The sequence below is a fragment of the Diadema setosum genome, chromosome 12, assembly GCF_964275005.1.
Source record: "Diadema setosum chromosome 12, eeDiaSeto1, whole genome shotgun sequence".
Taxonomy (NCBI): Eukaryota; Metazoa; Echinodermata; class Echinoidea; order Diadematoida; family Diadematidae; genus Diadema; species Diadema setosum.
Window position 1 is genome coordinate 577,395 of NC_092696.1, and position 16,163 is coordinate 593,557.

The following is a 16,163-nucleotide window of genomic DNA, read 5'->3' on the forward strand; positions in this document are numbered from 1 at the left end:
TTGCATGAAATATAAAGTGGGAGGAAAGCGGCAGCAAAAATATGAAGACTTTTTATTCTTGTTGCTTTTTTTTTTTTGCTTGTCAGATGACTTTTGGCGGAAAATCAGACCTTAAAAGTATGCAAACATTTTTTTTTTTTTGAAATACCAGTGAGAGGGAGCGGAACGACCGAACGGGGGGAGGGTATGGGGGAGGGGTATCCCTCTCCCACACGTGGAAGATTTTGCATTTTTAGACCTGAAATTCAGCGATCTGGTGCACACTTTTGGTGAAAATTTTGTTTTTTTTTTCTTAATGGGACTGTACAGTACTGGTTGAGGTAGGGATTCATGTTTTGAACATTCCCAAGTGAAATAATGAAAAGTCTCTTATGAAATATGCAAGAGCATGTAATTTTAAGAAGGATTCAACGTTTATTTGATGAAAATTGGTTTTCAAATGGCTGAGATATAAAAAAAAGTGCTAATAATAAAAGGCGACATGCCCCAACTTTATTAGTATCTCTTTGTTTTACTTTGTTTTTTGATATCTCAGCCATTTCAAAACCGATTTTCATCGAATAAACTTTTGATACCCCTTAGAACTGCATGCTCTTTGACATCTCATAGAGTGGTTTCTGAATATCTCACAAAACGTTAAAAGCTAAATCTTCACCTCGACCACAACTGTACACACCCTTTAAAAAAAAACAATAAGAAAATGAAATATTCACAATATATTATTGAATGACTAAATCGAGGTATTTCAGCTCTTGCTCCACCTGTGCGACAACACTGTGAAGGCCTACTATATAATGGGGCCTATCACCGGCGTAGACAGGATTTGATCTTAGGAGGAGCGGTTATGTGAGGGAGCGAAGCAAGCGGGGGGGGGGGGGAGGGTATGGTAGGGGAATTTCCCCCTCCCACGGTGAAATCTTTTTGCATTGAAAATTTTGACATTTTACAGTCCCAAAACTGTCGTTTGTAACTATATTCTTCGCTTTGGAAATTAAGGGGGCGGGGGCGCACCGGGCGAAAACTGCTGGCAATTACTGGCAGCACCATCAGGAGAATGGCATAGCGATTAAATGCGAGCGAGCGAAGCGAGCGAGCTTGAAAATTTTAATATTTTACAGTCCCCAAACTGCCGTTTGTAGCTATATTTTTCGCTTTGGAAATTAAGGGGGGGGGGCGCACCGGGCGAAAAATGATGGCAATTACTGGCAGCAACATCAGGAGAATGGAATAATGATTAAATGCGAGCGAGCGAAGCGAGCAACCTTAAAAATGTTGACATTTTACAGTCCCAAAACTGCCGATTGAAGCTATATTTTTCGCTTTGGAAACTAAGGGGGCGCACCGGGCGAAAATTGCTGGCAATTACTGGCAGCAACATCAGGAGAATGGAATAATGATTAAATGCGAGCGAGCGAAAGAGAGCGAGCTAGAAAAAATTTGACATTATTACAGTCCCCAAACTGCCGTTTGTAGCTATATTTTTCGCTTTGGAAATTAAGGGGGGGGGGGGGCGCACCGGGCTAAAACTGCTGGCAATTACTGGCAGCAACATCAGGAGAATGGAATAATGATTAAATGCGAGCGAGCGAAAGAGAGCGAGCTAGACAATTTTGACATTTTACAGTCCCAAAACTGCCGTTTGTAGCTTATATTTTTCGCTTTGGAAATTACGGGGGGCGCACCGGGCGAAAACTGCTGGCAATTACTGGCAGCAACATCAGGAAAATGGAATAATGATAAATGTGAGCGAGCGAAGAGAGCGAGCTTGAAAATTTTGACATTTTACAGTCCCAAAACTGCCGTTTGTAGCTATAGTTTTCGCTTTGGAAATTAAGGGGGCGCATCGGGCGAAAACTGCCGCAATTACTGGCAGCAACATCAGGAGAATGGAATAATGATTAAATGCGAGCGAGCGAAGCCAGCGAGTTTGAAAATTTTGACATTTTACAGTCCAAAAAACTGCCGTTTGTAGCTATATTTTTCGCTTTGGAAATTAAGGGGGGCGCACCGGGCGAAAACTGCTGGCAATTACTGGCAGCAACATCAGAAGAATGGAATGATTAAATGCGAGCGAGCGAAGAGAGCGAGCTTGAAAATTTTGACATCATTTTTACAATCCCCAAACTGCCGTTTGTAGCTATATTTTTCGCTATGGAAATTAAGGGGGCGCATCGGGCGAAAACTGCTGGCAATTACTGGCAGCATCCTCAGAAGAATGGAATGATTAAATGCGAGCGAGCGAAGAGAGCGAGCTTGAAAATTTTGACATCATTTTTACAATCCCCAAACTGCCGTTTGTAGCTATATTTTTCGCTATGGGAAATTAAGGGGGCGTATCGGGCGAAAACTGCTGGCAATTACTGGCAGCATCCTCAGAAGAATGGAATGATTAAATGCGAGCGAGCGAAGCGAGCGAGCTAGAAAATTTTGACATTTTACAGTCCCAAAACTGCCGTTTGTAGATAAATTTTTCGCTTTGGAAATTAAGGGGGGCGCACTGGGCGCAACTGCTGTCAGTCACTATCAGCAACATCAGGAGAATGGCATAGCGGTTAAATGCGAGCGAGCGGAGCGAGCGGTTGAAAATTTTGACATTTTACACTCCAAAAACTGCCGTAGCTATATTTTTCGCTTTTGTTCGTCCCACTTTATCGGGGAACCATCTCCCCCCCCCCCCCCTCATCGACGCGTCTGCATATGAGGGTGCTTTTGTTAAGTGAAAGATCTGCTGCACACTCTTTGGTAAATTAGGGAAATATACGTCAATGTCAAAATTGTACAAAGTTTATCGAAAGGAATCCTGTATAGCGGAGATTTTGCATGTTATGATTGCAATACAACGATTTGGTGCAGAGTTCTGGCGATTTTTCGACAATTTTCCATTAAGAAGTTCGAGAGTTGTCATCATCTCGGGAATTGCTTGGGGATAAATTATTTGTCTGCTAAAACTAATGCCCCTTCCCCCCCCCCCCCCATAGATTCGACGCCCTGATCTTCCCTGGGTATGCCCATAGATGATAATGTATCCGGCATGTCCGGACTGAGTCATGTATAGTCACTGTCGTTTCTCAGGAATGATTCAGGAAATGGAGGAGGTTCAATTATGGCGATATAGTTTTGTTATTGTTTGTTTGTTTGTTTTCGTACATATTTTGCAGATGGTCCCAGTTACTCGCGTCATAGCATGTTTAGGCCTACATGTAGGCCTATATTATATTGACGTTGTCAACGTCTGAGCCATACCTTACAGTGTATGTCAATGTTACTTTCTTCGCGAGCGAGCGAGCGAGCGAGCGCTTAAGAAAATTATGTATACATTTTCCTACAAGATAGAATACTGTTCAGCTCTGTTACATGTTGGAAGGCCGGCGTACAAACGTCATGCAATATGCCAAAATTGATAGAATCACATTTCTGCTTCCTCCATTTTTCCCCTCAAAATTCAGGGGGGATGATTGTACAGGCCATCCCCCCCCCCTCCACCATTTCAGGGGGGGATATATCCCCCCCCCCCCCATCCCCCCGGGATTTACGCCCATGTGTAAGTGCACTAAAATAATTTAAAAGATATTGATGAATATTCTAAAGATATCGTTATTCTAAACGCTCTGAACCCCCCCCCCCCCCGCATACACACATATCCAAACACAGACACCCCTTATCCACACACGCTCTTAAAGCCCGTGTCACACCTTTCCGGGCAAGCTACGAGGGTTTGTGGCGAGGAGGTAGTTTCACGTAGAAGATTTCCGCGGGGGAACAAGAATGTTCGCAATTTTCGCATTTGTTTCTTACCTACTAGACGCGTGCTACTTAGCTTCTACTTGCGTGCATTCCGTGTGACCTGCGTGAAAGCTTTGAAACCGATCCGTTCCTGTTACGAGCGACTTATGAGTACTGAGAAGTACCTGCGTTGGTCAGGAGTTGCCTGCGAGGTGCTGCCGGTAAGGGTCTCATACTGGTGTTCTGCGTGTACCTCCGCGAGCGAACCCCCACGATTCACTCGGAACAAGTTTTGAGCATTCTCAAGGCCTCGTCATAGCGTATCTGGGAATTTTTACGGCTTGACTTGCGGAGAAACAAATTTACTACCTGGAGATCTCCGCAGTTGGTCCGCACCCGACAGTACCTAGCGCGTATCTCGCCTGTAGTTACCCGGAGGTGCTCACGCAAGTCCGATTTAACCGCAGCCATATTTTGAGCATGACCAAAACTTTTTCGGGTGAGTCGCGGGAATGCCCGGAGAACTCTACGCAGAAAGCCAGTAGGAGGCCCTTAGCGGCAGCACTTCGCAGGCAATTCCCACGCAGGTACCTCGCAGCGGCAGTCCCCGTATACAGCCAAGAAATGACATTCCGTGGGACTTTTGACATTACTTCAGAGGAATTCCTTCACTGAATTGTCAGCCCCCATGGGACTGGAACACAGGTTACACAGTACACCCGCAAGCAGAATTTATTATTAAAAAGTAGAACGCGTCCAGCAAGTAAGACACATGCAATGACTCGCCCAATTCCTTGTTCGCCCTCAGAATAGTCGGTATGCTGGAAAATCCCTACACGCAACAAGCCTGCGTAGCTTGCCCGGAAAGGTGTGACAGGGCCTAAAACATGGTTGCGGGTAAAAAGATTTGCGTGCACACCTCCGGGTGACTACGGGTGAGATACGTGCTAGGTACCGTCATGTGTGGCTCATTCCGGGGACCTCCGGGTAGTGAAAATTGTTCTTTGCAAATCGCACGCAAGGCTTGCCCCGGAAAGGTGTGACACGGCCTTTACACAAACATCACCCACTCAGCAAAACCAACCACACGCTACGGAATTGCTATGTAGCCCTTACAGCTCATCATAACGGGTATGTGTAATTTTCTACAGTATTATCTGAATATGTGTTTGTTCCGTATGCTAAAATGCATTATGCGCCGGTGTCTGTTGTGTATATATTGAACAATCATTCCTGTTATCAATACTGACAGTATCATTTTTATTGGTAGTCTGTGTATTATTTTTCGTTTTTTTTTTTTTTTTTTTTTTTTTTTTTTTTTTTTTTTTTTTTTGTTGGATCCTGATGGAGGCTTGTGGGGCCCGAAGCTTTAACTTAATAAAGGAAACAGCTGTACGTTTGTACCTTCATAGTGATAATGGACACATAAGTGTCATATGTAGTGTAAGCTTGTGGAACCGGAAAATGTGCAAACGTCACGCTAGAAAATGAGCCAACGTCGCGAAGTAAATGATTTCACATTTGCACGATGCGTTGCCGGGAAAATAACAATGTGCATATTATTGAATTCACCGAGATTGGTATAAAGATTGATCATAAACTCTATGTCAAAACTTCGCATGAACATCAACATTGATATTTTCTTGATAACATCCTTGACAGATTTCCACCAAGCTTGGCTGGAAGCATCATTATGGTGATAGGATCTCAATTTGTTTAAATCATCCCACCCCCTCTTGGGGGTTGGAAGGGAGGGAGAGGGGGCCCGAACTATGATGGCTTTATAATAATTTTTCTTCTCTATAGCCAAATAAGAAAAAGCTATGTTCGTACAGCTGTACGTGCTATGAAGAAATTGATAAATATAGTTTCTTATAAAAGTCAAATTTAATGTCACATCAAGGAATTCCGAGCATTAGGACTGGTGGGGGCATGGGGTGATTAATCAAATTTTTTATAACGTATTAAACTTCTCTGTAATTCTTATGACAGTCTTTTACCAAACGTTGCAGGAAAAGCATCCCAAGTGTAATAGAATGTCATTTCGTGTGCTTTTTTTTTTTGTATGTGTATGCGGTTTTTTTTTTTCTTTTTTCTTTTTTTCTTTCTAAGGGCCAACAAGCCCGGTGGAGGGGAGGGGCGTAGGCCTCAATGTTTTAGATTGAATAAAAAAAAAAATTAAAAAAAAGAGAGAAGGAAAATCTTCTATATGGAACCAGAAGTGATAGGAATAATAAAAGCTTTAGTGATTAGCACATTAATGAATGTCAAGTTTGGTATGGCGAATGCAGGGATGGGCGGAAAAGACGGAATTTCCACAGTTTCAGCCACTGGCGTAGCCAGGGGGGGGGGGGGGGGGGCGATGGGGGCGGTCGCCCCCCCCCCCCCCTAAGATTTGGACCGGGGATTTGCGAGGCGGAAAAAAAATTGCGTGTATACTGTATGCATGCACATGAAGCGGGTCTCCTTTTCAACCTTTCATCAAATAAGATCATAATTTTTTGAATATTTCACTCAAAGTGTGCACCAGATCGTTGAATTTCAGTTCAAAATATGCAAAATCTCTCGTGCTTGGGAGGGGGATACCCCCTCCCAGAACCCTCCCCCCCTTGCCTCTTTCCCTAGCCTTAGTACACTTTTTAGATTTACAAAAAATTATGAAAAATTCTGAGTGCACAGGACTTATCACTTATATTCCGAAAACTCAATGTTCCCTCATTGTACAAGGGGAATTTCCCTTTTTATCGACCCTTTCCTCCCTAAGCCCCCCCCCCCCCATATCATTTTTTTTTTTGTATGATTTCCCATACTCCATCAAATATGCGTATACGAGATATCTCAATTTCACCTAAAAAGGCAAAAGCTCCATCGTACGGGAAGGGTGGAGATAACACTCGCCCACGCCTTCTTCCTGCTCGCCCGCCCCTCCCCCCCCCCCCATGCATGTAGACTGTGGCTACACTTTGAACATAAACAGTTTTCCAAATATGACACAAAATGTGTGCACCAAAACGTTTAACTGCAATCAGAAAATTATATAGAATCTCCTTCCACAGACTTGCTACACTTTTCCTCTGATTGAAAAATTTCCAGATATTCCAACAAAAGTGTACGCCAGACTGTTGAATTTCAGTTCTAAAAGCTTAAAATTGAAAAAAGGCTCCTGAATATGGGAGAGGTATCTTGCCACCATTCCATTGCTTGTAACCCAACTTTAGACCTAGTACATTTTTGGGAATGACAATTTCCGAATTTTCCACAAAAAGTGTGCTCTAGATCGCTTTATTTCAATTCTTAAAACGCAAAAGCTCCTCCGAGCGGGAGGGGAATCCCCTTCCCTAAGCTCTTCCTCACTAGACTTTGTACTATACACAGTTTTCACAGATGATGCACAATCGGAATAAGAGCTAAATTCCGTGATTTTAACACTTCAATGAAAAAGTATTGCACCAAAAATTTGCACCAGATCGCTGAATTTAAGGTCTGAAAATGCAAAATCACTTCGTTTGGGAGGGAAAATGCCCCTCGTGTGCATACTTTTTCTGTTTGATTGCTGAACAGACAGCGTTCATGATATCCAGTGTAAAAATTAATACAAGACGTTTATCTAAATAATACCATTTTATAGCCATAATGTTCAATAATAATCGACATGAAAATATATTGCTACCTTAAACAAGTGGGACTGTTTCAAGTCGATAAAACACGCAAAAACACGCAAAAACATGCATCAAATTGCACCATTTGCAACATCAAAATGCAAAAAGTTCTCACCGTGGGAGGGGGGACAACCCCCTCCCACACCCTCCCCTTCCCCTCGCTCGCTCCGCTCGCTCGGGCTCAGTCGCGTTCATGATATTAAGGGTAAGAATTTTTACAAAAGTTTATTTTAATGATACCATTTTATACATATCGTCGGTCGCATTACGAACGGCGAATGTTCGAATTTGCGCGGAAACACGATTACGAGATAATCGCGTTTAAAGAATCGGGACTTCTTTAAACGTATAATAACGTGTCTTATACCGCACATTGATGATGATATTAAGAGAGTGATGAAAGCGGAATTTTCTGCTTTGTCTGATACTAAATATTATTTGTAGCTGCACCTGGGGCTCTGTGGTAGTGATGCAAAGTGCGTTTGCCGGTTCGTAAAACCCCCCATTTCAGCGTTTTACGTACATCGCGTACTAAAGAGAGGGCATTACGAACCGGCAAATGTATACATTTGCCGGTTCGTAAAGCCCATGCTCAATACGTGTGGACGTAGCGAGTGCGCATTACGAACCGCAAATGTAACATAAAATGGCGCGTATCATCACACATTCCACACGCTTAGGTGGTACGCGCACAGTGTAATGTATACATTCGCCGCTCTAGGTAGTGGGATTGTGATTCATTCATGTTCATTCATGTTCATTCATGTTAGTTGTATCATAATCATGGATATTAGGAAAGTGTAACAAACACCACAGTTATTTTCTCAAACTATACAACCTACCTGTACTTTTACACATTAATTGTTGATGCGAGTAATGTTATCAAACTGTGCAATGGGTTTTTGATTGGACGAGTACCGTTCTATTAAAGCGTGCCTGGTAGTCACTCACTATCTATAAATATTACAAGTGTTAAGTCATTATCAGTATTGAGAGAATATAATTACACCCATACAAACACAAACATACACAAACACACATACACGCACATATACCAGTAAACACACTCGAACCCACACACACAACCTACTTTCTGACACATTAATTGTTGATGCCAGTAATGTTATCAAACTGTGCAATGGGTTTTTATTGACTACTGGATGAGTACTAAAAGTGCGCCTGTAGTCACTGTCTATAAAAAAGTGTACATTCATTATTGAGAGAATATAATTACACCCATGCAAACACAAACATACACAAACACACACTATACATGCACATACCAGTACACACACTCGAACAAACACACACACACACATACCCTCTTACAAAGCATTCATAATCACCTTGTTCTCCCAATTCTAGGTATCTGTGTCTCTCTCACTCTCTTTTTTTTTTGTTCTTTTTTTTTCTATTCACCAGTCCCCAAGTTTGTAAAGAATTCTGCATTTTATTAATTCAAAATGCCACCATTCCACATGTGTGTTCATAATTACATACAGTAACTACAAAACAAAGCATTCTCCTCAAACTTCCAGATATAACCTGTAAATTCAGAGAGTGATTTTTTTTTTGCATTTTCGACAGCTCACAATAATTACATTGCACACTATTATTACAATACATTAAATTACAATTGATACAAAATAAATGTGACATTCTCCATGATACTTCACTATGTAATCTCACTTGGAATGAGAAGTTAGGCATTTGTTGCATTTCAGAATTGTGTTCTGACCACTATAAAAGTGGTGCAATAACATGTACAAAATACAAAATTCTCCCAACACTTCACGAGGTAATCTGACCTGTAAATTGGTGAGAAGTTCTGCATTTCCTTGACTTTAATGTATTACAGTAGTACGCGTGTTAGTCACAAATAGTGCAATAACATGATCAAGTGTACCATTCTCCTCACACTTCACAAGGTAATTTTGCCCAGGGTTGAATTAATGAAAGTGATACCCAATGTGTTTATAAACACGAGTCTACAAACTTTAACAGTCTGCCAACTACTGGACTGCTGGGAGGAGAGTAGTGTACGTCATTTGTCTCTTTTTGCTGTCCTTAGGATGGGGACAACATGACAACATGTTAATAACATGTCTGGCTAGCCATTCTCTTTCTAGGACCAGAATTTTCAAGGCATGATAATATTGTCTGATAGACATTCTGCCATTTTCACTGAGGCAATCATAGCCAAAAGATTGATATGGTTACGTGTTAAATCACATCTTTGATGGTTAAATGTGTTCTACCATCTACAAATATTTCTGACTTTTTGTAGACTTCCCCACTGTTCAGCTTTTTTTGACAATCTGTTTTAGATTCCATAATTTTTTCATGACAACTGAAGATCTATCAGGAATAGAACTGATGTCAGTACCTACATATTCTTCCACTGAAAATCTTCTGGCTTTGCACTGACATCTATCTTCCACTCCCTCAAAAGCCTCAATGGCAGTAGTTTCCAAATTTGCAATGAAGAGACAATAAATGGAATACATACTGGAACACTACACTTTATTTCTATTGTTTCTTTTATATTTGAATAAGGTCCTCCCGAAGTGATAAAAATTGGTCGATTTGTGTGAAACTGTGTTGAAATTATTGAAAGCATGTAGCAAATATGTAACACTGAAGATAAAATAATTACCAGAAAGTATTACAAACTTGATCATGCATCAAGTCTATATTTGTACAAGGCACTATGAGCTAGAAATTCACCAATAATTCCCTTTCCTTTCCTTACAAGAAACATGTACAATAGTTTGCCTAAATGGTCTTTATTTTAGGAAAGTTGGTCAACAGTTAGTGCACTACATATAATAATGTAAATACAACCAGATGTATACCAACAAGACTAGATAAAGGGCAGTATAGAATACATACAGCATAATATGAATATGCTGTACTTCCATTACACTTCACAAACAGTTTTCTATTGCTTTCCTGTGTCCGGTTACCATCAAAATCGGTTCTTCAATGTCTGACAGGGACATTGCTTTCTCGAGATTTAACAGTTTTCCATCATCCAGCAAGGTTCAGTATTTTTTGTAATCTGAAATAAGAGTGGAGGACTTAGTCTGCTTTCAAATTGAAATCAGGTGCACCTAATGCAAGGAAAACAAATACATAATTTGATGAAACTGCCAAGTCTGGTTGAATAATTGTTACTTCATTTACTGTTTTTTTTTTTAACTATTGTTTGCAGAAGACAAACTATTTTCTTTAAATTTTACAGGTTGCCTGCCACAAACTTTTTCTTACAAGAGTGAAGGATAAAAGAAAAAAAAAAAGATAATCAAAGTATTTATCACATGTTTAAATTATTTTACATTTGTTATTGGAAAATTAAGTTTTGGCTCATAATTGCTTTTTTAGGAATTTGCACCACACAGACAGATAATGCAAGAAATACAAACAACAGTTATACAATGCCCTGAACTTCTCAACTCCAGTTGAATTACCTTCAGTTTCAAAGGTAACATTGCTGCGTTGTTTCTTAGAATGCGGACACCACAGTTGTTTGTAGAGGCTCTGCTTCTGTTGCTGCTGCTGCTTCTAGCAGTGTTGCTAATGTTCCTGGAAGTGCAGATGCTAAAGTTGCAAGTAGAGGCTCTGCTGCTACAGTGGTAAGTAGAGGCTCAGTTGCTACAGTTGTAAGTAGAGGCTCTACCACTGTTGTCGTACTTAGAGGCTCAGCTGCTAGGGCTGTATGTACAGGCTCCGCTGCTGCTGCTGCTGCTGCTGCTTCAAGCGGTGCTGCTGATGTTTCTGGGGATTCAGCTGTCACAAATCGACGTTGAGGCTCTGCTACTGCTGTCGCAAGTAACGATACTGCTGGGGAAGTTGTAAACAATGCATCAATGAAAAAAATTATGTGACCATCCTGTGGGTAGAATCAACAAGATTTATACTAGATATACTTGCAAACATCTATCATGGACACTAGAATCTACAGTGTATTACATGCACATAAAGCAAATTATCAGTAATTGATTTTGTTTTGGGACTGAGAAGAGACGTTGACATAATAAATTGTAAGTAATAATCAATATCAGACTTTTAAAGAAAGGAAGTGGAAAGCTAACAGTCTTCAGCATCCTACAGTCATTACAAACTGCAATTACGACATTTGTTTTATTCATTACACAGAATTGAACATTTATATTGAAATGGTAATGCAATGAAAGTACATTGTACCTACATGACACTATAGATGCATAAAAATCTCTACATCATTTTAACATGAAAAAAGACATAATATATCTTGATAAACTTATTGATGTAGAACAAATCAGTAACTATGTATTCAAATTACCTCAGGCAGAAAGAGGAATGCCCTCGTCATCTGACATCCTACGTCCATCCATGGGCATGTTGAAGACTTGAAGCACCCTCCCTTTCCACCAGCCATTTTCACTTCTCATATGTACGCAGGAACCTTGTTTCGGTTTGGTCCGTTGAGCATGATAGAGGTCACTTGAGCTGACAGGATTCATAGAACCATCCCTCTTCCACTTGACAAGAACATCTATGCCTACGGTGGTTCAAAAACACACAAAATTGTATGGACAATTTCAGTGAGAAATTTGACAGTTGTGTCATACACTATGTGATAAAACATTACAAGTACCTGCAGGTTTGAAAAATGTGAAGAAGAGTATTTCTTACAGCTAAAGCACAATTTCAGAAGAAAAAACAAAGTAACATAAGGAAATTCTTTACAGGCAATCACCTATGACATTTTGTGAGACAAAATGAAAATAGCTACAGCCAGCATACCTATTTGAAATGCAAAAAAAATTGTCATCAAAGTCTGCTGATCTCTGAAGGGCATAGTAATTCAGGTGCTATTGGTCGAGCTTTTACACCTTGGGGTTGGCAAAGGTAAATAATGATAACTGCTACACATTCTTTGATTAGAAATGTGATGTCTTTCACATAAAAACCTAACAATCTTATACACAGAAGTGTTAGTGCTTGCTTTTTTCTCTTTTAATACATTGAGTAGCAGTCAACATTGATATACATGTATGAAATAATTACAGTAAGGCCATTAGAAACTTCCCCCAAGTATGCTCAAGCAGGTGCCTAGGGAAGAGCTTGTAATATCAACATGAGCCTGTCCTCACCAGATTAATATCTGCATAAGATACTTGACAGTAGAGTTAGATAAGATCGACATTACAGAAAAGGTATGACTACATTACCTAGTACATTCCAGATATCAAAACAGTGATTTCTGTCAAATGACATGGTATTGTTCAATCATCTATTCCACTGAAAGTAATAAATGACCTATTCCATTCACCGTAAACTGAGAAATGTTTGTGAATACCTGGTTCCCGGTACACTTTATGGTCCACAAGTACCGGTACCATAATCACTTATACGAATCAAACTTACCATTATAGGCAGAAGGAAAAACATCCTCATCACCACCACTCTCTGCGGTTGTACGTAGAGGCTCTGCTGCTACAGTCTGAAAGGCTCAGCTGCTACAGTTGAAAGTTAGGATCATGCTGCTACAAATATGTATAGAGTTTTACAGTAGCATACGTAGACGCTCTGTTGCAATAGTACTGTCGGTAGGCCTACTGTAGTACATAGAGGCTTCGCGACTACAATTGTATGGAGAAGTTCAGCTGCTACAGTTGCACTTTACAGGCTCTGCTAATGCTGCTCCTGCGCCGAGAGGTGCTGCTGATGTTCCTGGGATGCTAGCTGCTACAGTTGTAATGATAGCGGTGCTGCCTTTGTTTGTGGGGACTCGGCTCCTGCTTGTAGTGGCCTGCTGCTCCTAGAATTATCCCCAAGATATAAATAAGGAAAATCATGTCAGTGTTATCAGGGCACAAATAGAATACCGGTACCGCGGTAACTTATATAGAATAAAAATCCCCGGATATAGGCTTATACTTGTACATGAGTGTTAAAAAAAACTGTGAGTACCGGTACCGGTAATTAACTTCGTTTAATTTTTCTGAAAGTTCATTGATATCTGTCACGGTAATCAAAATAAGTAACATACCGGTGAATACAACCTCGATCTAGCCTATAAATTTACTGTTTATGCAGGATTTTAGTTAGACAGTAAAGGCCAGAGCAGCTATTCTTGCAAAGCTATATGTAACTATAACTGACTTAACACTGACGCTAAACAGTCTCATCATGCAATTTCATTCTTACTTAGGGCCTAAATACTATTTTTTTTTTTTTAATGCAACAACATGAATCTTTGAAAACAATGATAATCATTTATTACTTTGGGCCTATTTTCAGTTCTACCTGGGTATTTGCAATTGCTACACGATATTTTTTTTTCAGTTTATAGATTCTACTATGCTTTAGTTTAAAAAACAATGCATCCGGGTTGTATGGGAGGGTTGCTTTATCTCTGACCAAGAATAATCAAGGACCACCTTCGACAAAAATGGTGGCTAGGTGTACGACTGTGTAGGATCTACAACTACAAGGAAATGAAATACACAGGAAAGCTACTTTTACATGATAACGTCGAGCAATTCTACTTCTCTGATGTAATATTTTATGATTACACATTAACCTGCCCCGATTATCATTACTTTTGTTTTTAAACAGAAGATTAAATAACAAATGAGCAACAAAATGCACCTAGTAGTTACATACCAGCACAATTCCGAGTGCATGGGACTGATGGTGATGACGAGCCCTCGCTCGCGGCCTCGCAAGCTCCTCGATTCGCCCCCCATACCTCACGTGTGTTCCGTCTGAACAGGGATTTTACGAACCGGCGTATACGAACATTTGCCGGTTCGTAATGTCACAAATTGCAGCATTTGGACATTTTGAAAATTCGTCACTGCCAAAAATACATGTTTTCGTGAATTTTGCGATTTGATATTTTGGGGATAGATAGAGTTTGGTATGGACATTCAAAAAATGGAAAAAAGTGAATTTTGAAAAATTGACCCAAATTCGAACATTCGCCGGTTCGTAATGCGACCGACGATATTATTGGCAAATTGTGCAATAATAATCTACACTAGAATATACTTCAACCTTAAACAAGTGGGACTGTTTCAACAACTCGTTAAAACAAGCAAAAACATGCATCAATTTGCAACATTTGCAACATCAAAATGCAAAAAGATCTCACCGTGGGAGGGGGACACCCCCTCCCACACCCTCCCCTCCCCCTCGCTCGCTCCGCTCGCTCGGGTTCAGTCGCGTTCATGATATTCAGTGAAAAGAATTAATACAAGAAGTGTCTCTAAATCATACCAGTAATAGGAAAATTGTTCAATAATAATCTATATCAAAATACACTGCTACCTTAAATAAGTGGGACTATTTCAAGTCGATAAAACAAGCAAAAACATGCATCAAATTGCACCATTTACAACATCAAAATGCAAAAAGTTCTCACCGTGGGAGGGGGGACACCCCCTCACACACCCTCCCCTTCCCCCTCGCTCGCTCCGCTCGCTCGGGCTCAGTCGCGTTCATGATATTAAGGGTAAGAATTAATACAAAAAGTTTATTTTAATGATACCATTTTATGCATAAATTATTGGCAAATTGTGCAATAATAATCTACACTAGAATATACTGCAACCTTAAACAAGTGGGACTGTTTCAACTCGTTAAAACATGCAAAAACATGCATCAATTTGCACCATTTGCAACATCAAAATGCAAAAAGATCTCACGTGGGAGGGGGACACCCCCTCCCACACCATCCCCTCCTTCTCACTCGCTCCGCTCGCTCGGGTTCAGTCGCGTTCATGATATTCAGTGAAAAGAATTAATACAAGAAGTGTATTTAAATCATACCATAGATGGGAAAATTGTTCAATAATAATCTATATCAAAATATACTGCTACCTTAAACAAGTGGGACTATTTCAGGTCGATAAAACAAGCAAAAACATGCATCAAATTGCACCATTTACAACATCAAAATGCAAAAAGTTCTCACCGTGGGAGGGGGGACACCCCCTCCCACACCCTCCCCCACCCCCCCCCCCCCCCCCCCCTCGCTCGCTCCGCTCGCTCGGGTTCAGTCCCGTTCATGATATTGAGTGTAAGAATTAATACAAGACATTTATCTAAATGATACCATATTATAGCCAAATTGTTCAATGATAATCGACATGAAATTATATTAGTACCTTAATCAAGTGGGACTGTTTCAATTCGATAACACGCGCAAAAACATGCATCAAATCGCACCATTTACAACATCAAAATGCACAAAGTTCTTACCGTGGGAGGGGGGTTTCCCCCCTCCCACACCCTCCCCCCCCCCCCTCGATCGCTCCGCTCGCTCGGGCTCGGTCGCTCCGCTCGCTCGCAGACTAACCGCCCCCCCCCCCCCTAACATCAAATCCTGGCTACGCCGTTGGTTTCAGCTACTTCTTGAAAATGGAGGGAATTAATTTTAGTGGTCGTTTACGGCAGGTGGGCGCTATAGACAGGTGGTGGCGTTAAGAAAGGTTTTACTATAAAGCCAAATCTGTTTATAGCGGCCACTCCAAGGGAAACAAAAAGTGACCGTAATAAACAGGAGGCCGCTGTATACGTTGTTAAACATGCCTTTCTTTAGCAGGGAATTGTTTTTGATAGTCGTACATGGCAGGTGGCCGCTATAGACAGATGGTCGCTAAGACATATTTCATTTTAGCCCGATAGTAGAAACCTATCTACCGACCACGGAGACGGAAAACGGCTGTTGTAGACAGGTGGCCGCTATAGAATAGACAGGTTCTTTGTCATGATTTTCTTTTTGGAGGA

The 16,163-nt window shown here is 40.8% G+C and overlaps 1 protein-coding gene and 1 long non-coding RNA gene across 3 annotated transcripts in view; both read right to left on the bottom strand.

The window, feature by feature from the left end:
• The window catches only part of LOC140236264 (uncharacterized), a 50,193-nt gene that overhangs the window by 14,893 nt on the left and 19,137 nt on the right, over positions 1–16,163 (bottom strand). The window lies entirely within an intron of this gene.
• Positions 10,630–12,864, bottom strand: LOC140236159 (uncharacterized). Of its 2 annotated transcripts, none has more exons than XR_011901760.1 (3): positions 12,795–12,864; positions 11,707–11,925; positions 10,630–11,222 (listed from the first exon to the last, which is right to left on the bottom strand). It is a non-coding gene; the product is annotated as an uncharacterized lncRNA (long non-coding RNA). The 2 variants fall into 2 exon arrangements; XR_011901761.1 differs by having other exon boundaries at positions 10,630–11,225.